The sequence below is a fragment of the Gossypium hirsutum genome, chromosome D13 (assembly GCF_007990345.1).
Source record: "Gossypium hirsutum isolate 1008001.06 chromosome D13, Gossypium_hirsutum_v2.1, whole genome shotgun sequence".
Classification (NCBI taxonomy): Eukaryota; Viridiplantae; Streptophyta; class Magnoliopsida; order Malvales; family Malvaceae; genus Gossypium; species Gossypium hirsutum.
The window spans coordinates 18872412-18880085 of NC_053449.1; the positions used below are offsets into that span (position 1 = coordinate 18872412).

General features: G+C 33.1%; 1 pseudogene; it reads right to left on the reverse strand.

The window, feature by feature from the left end:
- Positions 1-1545: 1545 nt before the first annotated feature.
- On the reverse strand, positions 1546-1646 carry LOC121225975 (uncharacterized; annotated as a pseudogene).
- Positions 1647-7674: the final 6028 nt, after the last annotated feature.

Here is a 7674-nt window from a genome sequence, read left to right on the forward strand (position 1 = left end):
TTTGTTCTTTATTTTCTTTCAAGAGATCTGAGTTGTAAAGGAGATCGACTTTGGTGGATTCACATTAATTATCAATATTAATCAGACTTTTCTTAAACTCTCTACTATTAATTCATTATGATTAATTGCTATACCTACTACTTGTTGTTTATGAAAGCCATGAGGAACTAATCCTTCCGGAAGCATGACCTTTTAACTATTTTGAAGGGTAATTCAATGGATCAACTATTTGGGAAAGGGAGAACGTGAAACAAACCTTAGGCCTGACAACCCCGGGAAGTCATGAAGGTGAGAATTAAGCCAAAATTAGTATTGCCCATTCAAGAACACCTTGACCACAAACCAATCTAGACCGTGAGGTCGGAAGATAGGTAGTTCTTGCTAACTCATTATGTTAGTGGAATATCGAAAGATCTTTCTAGGGTAGCGACTAGTTCATTGATGAAGAACTTAAGACGATAGTTGATTGAGATTATTGAAGCGAGCTAATCACCGATCCTCAGATTTGATTCACTATATCTATCTTTATCTCTCACAATTTTAATTCTTTTTTTTTCATTTCATTTTATTATTTTACAAATTCTAAACATATTTCTTTTTTTACTTTCGTACTATAACTGACTTAAAGTATTAAGTAGATCTTTAATTATTTCGGTTAAGATTGATTTAGTACTTGCCTCCCTTGGGTACGATCCTTGGAGTACTCACCTACTTCGTTTTAAAATCTATATTACAACTCGACCCGTATACTTGTAGATACCGCGTCATAACTCTTTATTTTATTTTAGTATTCTCACTTTGGAGGCGGTCAAGTTGTTGGCGCTGTTGTCGGGGAGGCAATGTCACTACATTGATTTTAATTTTAACTCTTGAAAGAATAATTAGGAATTTTCTTTGTTATAGATATGATTTTATTTTATTTTAGTATTACTAAACTTTTCTTTCTGGGTTTGATGTATGACTCGTAATAAAGGCACACCTATTGTAGTAGCCACAGCTTCAGAAAGAATAATCCGAAGAAATCACCGACAGTAGTAGTAGTAAACGCGAGATCCACCACGACTAGTTGTAGTTAACGTACCATGTGACAATCCATTGTTTCGTAATGCCGACGATAAAAATTTAGGAGACCCATTAGCACCACAGTTACCCGTAAATGTGTAGATGGCTTGAAATGAGAGGACTCTACGGGACTATGCCTTACCAAGCCTAGACATGGATTAGGAAAGTATAACAAGGCCATCGATTACAACTAATAGTTTCAAAATCAAACCGGTGATGATACAAATGATCTAAAATATTATGCAGTGTAGGGGCACTATGACAGAGGACCATAATTAGCATTTGAAACGTTTTCTCCACTCTTTGATACTTTTAAGTATAACGGGGTCATTGACGATGCCATTTGTCTTTGATTGTTCCCCTTTTCTTTGATTGATAATGCTTTTTCTTGGTTAGATTTGTAGGCACCAGGATCTATTACGACATGGGAGGAACTTGTTGGAATGTTCTTACAAAAGTTCTTCCCGATTAGCAAAACAGTTCAACTAAGGCAAGAGATTGCTGTCTTTAGAAAGATTGAGGGAGAAATATGAGGCATGGGAACGCTTCAAAATGTTGATTCAAAAATGTCCGCACCATGAATTTCCTGAGTGGATGCGACGGTAGGTATTTTATAACGGGTTAGATGCAAACACACGATCTTAACTAGACGGAGCAGGAGGAGGAGCCCTTATGAATAGGACATACGAGGATGCGTACAAATTTATTGAAAATATGGCATTAAACTCCTGCCAGTGACCAACTGAACGTTTCACATATGGCCAGAGAACTGCTACGGTCAAAGCTATTCAAGAGGATGATAAGTATCAATAAATAATGGATAGATTAAACCATATTGAATATGCTTCTACATTGTCTATGTATGGAGGAAACAAGCCACTCTTCCATTATATCAATAATCCTGCCGAGGATGTGAACTACATTGGGAATAGGGGTGGAAGCCCTTATTCGAATACATATAATCCCAGCTAGAGGGATCACCCAAACTTGAGATAGGGAGGAAACCAAGGAGGAGGTAACAATTCAAATCAAGTTAAAAATACTAATTACCAACCTCCTTATTTGTAGAAACCCTAGGATAGAACCAACCCAAGTGACCAAACTGTATGTGGTCAACGTTTGGAGAGAATTGAGGAAGAGAAGCAGTCTATGAGAACAGATGTCAAACAGGTGCAGTCTGAGTGCACCAGTTCAACAAGAACATTGACAAGACTTCCTGACTAAAGGAAGACTATTTGTTAGAAAGACTACGCCAGAGTGTTGTTGCTATTGTGAGTTGTCTGATTTGTTCTGTATCATGCATAACTGTTAGAGGTGGCATATAAATGTATTTTAGAAGTAATCTGTATAAAGAACTACTACTTTGACAAGACTTTTTTTTAAGAGCTTTCTATTAAAATATCAATGCTTAAATTTGAATCACTATATTCTGTTCAATGAAATAAATTTAATAAAAACTTAATCGCCAAACGGTTTTGAACGTTATTTTAATCTGCCTAAAATGTACATTGAAATCTTCATAAAGTAAAAGCTCGGCACATGTTTTATACTCTTAAATTTGTAAAATTTTGCAATATTTCAATTTCATTAAATGATTTGTATAAGAATTAGTTTGAATTTATGTTCTGACACATTATACTTGGATCCAATTATCGAGTTGGGTATGGCGTGTTACAAACACTTTTTACCTTATTTATATTAACATATGCTTAATATTTTATTAAACATTACTTAACATATTCTCAATTAATTAATGTACCTATCATCCACTACCTTTAAAAATTTTTCATTTTCAAATTAAACCCTTAAACCATTAACAAATAAGCATTTTAGCTAGTAAAAATCAATAGCGATTAACTTTTATAGTTTTTACAATTTAGTCCTTGTACCCTAATTAATCACTAATTCAGTAAAATTTCCTATCAAAAATTCAATTCATCCATATAACCACTCGATAAAAAATAATAAAAACATTTACGAGTTTGATTTATGGAAACAAGGTCCCGATACCTCATTTTTCCACACCACTAACTATAAGGTTAATACACTTGTACCTTAAATAGTTGTTCACTTAACAATTCATCAGGCCAAACTCCAATATAATTGACCGCCTTTGGATGTATGTAGAAATCCTGCACAAAATATGTGAAAAATGGTATCCGTAGGTATACGGGTCAGTTTGTAATAGAGTTATAACCGAGTAGGTAAGTACTCCGAGGATTGTACCCAAGGAAGGCAAACACTAAACTAATTCTAGTCTAATCATATATAGATCTAATTAGTACGTTTAATTGGATTATAGTATGAAGCATCAAAAGAAAGGTTTTTGATAAACTAAAAAATAATAAGAAAGGAAATAAAAGAAAAGTAAATAAATGAGAAACGAGAAATCAAATAATCAAATATATATGAAATCTGGGCATGGGTGATTAACTTGTTATGGTAGTCATAATCAACTGTCGTCTCAGGCTTTCTCGTTCAATCAACTAGTTAATACCCTAGAAGGATCTTTCGATTCATCCATTCAAATGCTGAGTCGATAAGAACTACTTATCTTCTGACCTCACAAAGTATATTAGCTCACCCTTAGGCCTCATTCGGCCCCTAAGGTCAATAAAAGACTCAAATTACACATTTTATTAAACTTAACTAAACTTTTGAAAATGTAATTAAAACTTAACTAAAATGCTTCTGTTCAAGCTCCTAAAGTGCGAAAACTAGTTTAATCTGCTACACCGAATTACAACAAATCAAACTTCCCCACACTTAAGTCATTGTATGTCCTCAAGCAACACAAACAAAAACAATAAATGAAAAGACGACCCTTGAAAAAAGTATGGTACAAGTGCTAGGTTTGGAGCACATGAATAAACATTTTATATTCATACATAATTTTGGCAAGCGATATAACTTACTTACCTCTTTTGGTATCAAACACCTAAGTTTAGTATATTAGAAAGAATTCAAGCATTAAGGGTCTCAAATGTAAGAATCCATCAATAAGTTATAAAAATAATTTGATTATCCTGGTAGAATACAAACAATCATAAATGCAATTATTAGTATGATTTTGAATCGTGAATAAGTTTACCTAGATCACATAGGGCTTTTTGGCTTGTAACATTATGAGGCTTAAGACAGGTACGGATTTAGAGAATAGTAAGCATCAAATAGTTTTAAGCATGAAAATAGTTTGACACATCATATTGTCCCTTATTCTCCCCCTTAGTAACACTTTCCGGCTCACTACCTTATTTCTCCTTCTCTTACATTCCTTATTTCTCCATATAGGAAATTACAGCATAATATAATAATCAGAGTTAGCTCACGAGTTTTTATGCACTAATGAACCAGCTTTTCTTCTTTTGTGACTTTGTCACATTTCTTTTTTCAATACATCTCCCTCACAAATGCTTTTACTTCTCAAGTATTTTTTCTACTCTTTTTGATTTTCTTTTTGAATTTTTTTGTTGCGCATATTGGCCTATAATCAATATATCAAATTGATCCTTCCTATTTTACTATTTTTACAAAATCCACCATAATGTTCTACTTAACCCTCAATACGTATGGTCAGACGTCTATAATCATGCATTTCATGACCAAAGAAAAAAAAAGGCAAGTACAAATTGTTATTTTGGCTCAGGTTTTATATGAAGGTTCATCAATAAGTGTTTTATGGCTCAAAAATAGGTACTAAAGATAAACAATAGGGTTACCTTTTTGGCTCTGGGTGTATACCAAACAATGCCTTAGGTAATCCCTAGGCATTTTAATATTCACAGCTCTAGTCAACCAAACAATCACAAAGTCAACAATTTATCATTCATACCAGCATGCTCGTTTCCTTGTATTCTCTATATCATTTGGTAAATTCGACTGCTTGATACCTATTTACAATGTAATATATAGAACTTTATAGTCTAATAATAAAATTTTAAAATAACCTATCCTCATGTTAAATTTACCATGAATACACTCAACTTATGTACATACTCTTAACCAATCATTTGTATTTCTACAAGCTCAAACACACAATTGACAATAAAATAAATTTAAAATAAATTTTCTATGTTACCCCCGATAACACATTGTCCTCAATGTGTAGCCTTGTAAAAGATAAGGAAAGAAGTTACCTCATTGATTGTGATGGATTCGTGAGCTGTTGGTGGGTGCTACCTCCTTTGATTGTTGATAACTCAAAATTGTTGTGCATTTACTTTGCAAGGTATTTTATAAATAATTTAAATCCATTAATTATAACAAATTACAATACCCTAAATTAATAAAAACAAATATATTATAAAAAAACTGATTTAAATCCCTTAATGCTATTTACTCCTAAAAAATCCTAATACATTAGTTTGATTTATCATTCATTGTCCTCTTGAAGTCCTCTACTCCTTTCCTCCTTTTGCTTTTTCAATATGACAAACTATTTACATACGTCATCTCTTAGCAGTTTCTTTGGAGGATTCATCATTTTATCCAATCACTCTATAGGTATTACTACTCTTTTTCACAATTCTGTTATCAAGTGGGGAAAGAATATTCCTTTTTCTAGATTTTTTGCGCATTCAACCATATTCCTATATATCGATGTATCCATACATATTTGCTTCTTTTGTAGTATTCCATATGTTATAATAGCTTGGATTGGATTGATGTCAGACAGGTCAGCTGTGTGCTAAATTTTTGAACATACAAACTTCATCCAAATTTTAGCTTTTGGCGTCATTAATGCTTGGTTGAATGTTTCAGGTATTGTTGCGCCTTTTTGATATGTCCATATCTCTTTCCTTTCCATAAAAAATCTTAGGATCTCCTTTGTGTCAACATTTTTGAACTCGTTGAGATATGTTTTGTAAAGATAATCGTGATAATAACATAGTGTATCATAAAATTGACAAATACTTCGTTCAGTTACCAGGACATTAACCTCTCCGACCTTGAAAGAAGATCGCATCTCATAGAATGGTCTTTTCACTTCCCTCACTTTCAATGATAGATAGAATTCTTACACCACAGGAATTTTTATGGGTTCTTCAGGTAGCAAACAAAAGCTGGTCCACTTCCTTTCTGTTGTGATCTCCCATACACCTTTACAATTTCTCATTAAGGGATCAAATCCTTATTCTTGAATAAAAGTATAAGGCTACATCTATTTTAAATATTTATCTATGTCTCTCTCTTGGAATTCAATAGATGAGCTTGAAATGCTGCATATAAACTTGCCATTCCTCAGACCTGATCTTCTATTATAATATTTTGTTCTAAATATTAATGAGCTTTTCATGAAAAAATTGTATTTCTTCTCAATGGTTGTAGATTCTAATTGACCTATTTATTTTTAAAGAAAATAATAACATAATCAAATTATAATTTAATCCTACTTAGTAAAGGGTTAAAGAGTTATAAATCTAATGGAACTAAACTACACAAACGTCAGTAGTTAGTTTCAATTTGGATAGCAGAGTTTATGTAGTGATGTCATGACGTCGAAGACAGTTTACTTATTTTGAGTGTTGTCCAATGTCACAACATAAGGTTCTGGTTTCGCAACATGTGAGCCAGGTCTTACTTTGTTCCTTTTATGTTTCGAAGTCATCAATTTCATCACTTTCTTCATCGTTCTTTTTATTTACCAATATCCCTTCACTCCCCCTGAACTCTATATAGATTTGCACTGTAGGAACTGCATGTCGACAACAATATTCATCATTCCCCCCAAATAATGTTTTACACATTTTCCATTTACAAGGAAATATTGTCCCCCTTTTTCGATGAGTTATATTGCTCCATGAGGTGTTACCTGGTTTATGGTATATGGGCCTATCCATCTTGATTCAAGTTTACCAGGAAATAATTTTAACATTGAATTAAACAATAAAACTTTTTACCCAAGCAAGAATTCTTCTTTTTGGATTTTTGCATCATGTTGGAGTTTGCTTATTTCCTTGTACATCTTGGTGTTCTCGTAATCCATAAAACGAAATTCATCCAATACTTGTAATTGGAATAATCTTTCTTTCTTTGCCAATTTGGGATCTAAGTTTAGTTATTTGATTTCCCATTATGCTTTTTTTCTAATTCAATTGGTAAATGGAAAATTTTTCCATAAACTAACTTGTAGGGAGACATACCTAATGGCGTCTTATATGTTGTCTTATAAGCCCATAATGCATCATCCAATCTTGCCACCCAATCTTTCTTATTTAAGTTCACTTCTTTCTATAGAATTTATTTGATCTCTCAGTTAGATACCTCTGTTTGACCATTAGCCTGAGGGTGGTATGTTGTGGTCATTTGATGTCGTACACTCTATTTGGCCAAAGTGGCCTCGAATTGTTTACTTCAAAAATGGCATCCTTCTTCACTTACCAATGCACGTGAGGTTCCAAATCTGGAAAAAATATTTTTTCTCAAGAACTTAACTACTGGTTTTGTGTCATTAGTGGATAAGGCCACAACCTTGACTCATTTTGAGATATAGTCAACAACTAATAGAATGTACTGGTTCCCGAAAGAACTTGGGAATGGGCCTTATGAAGTCAATCCCCCAAACGTCGAATATCTGTACCTCAAGTATCCCTATTTGTGGCATTTTGTCCC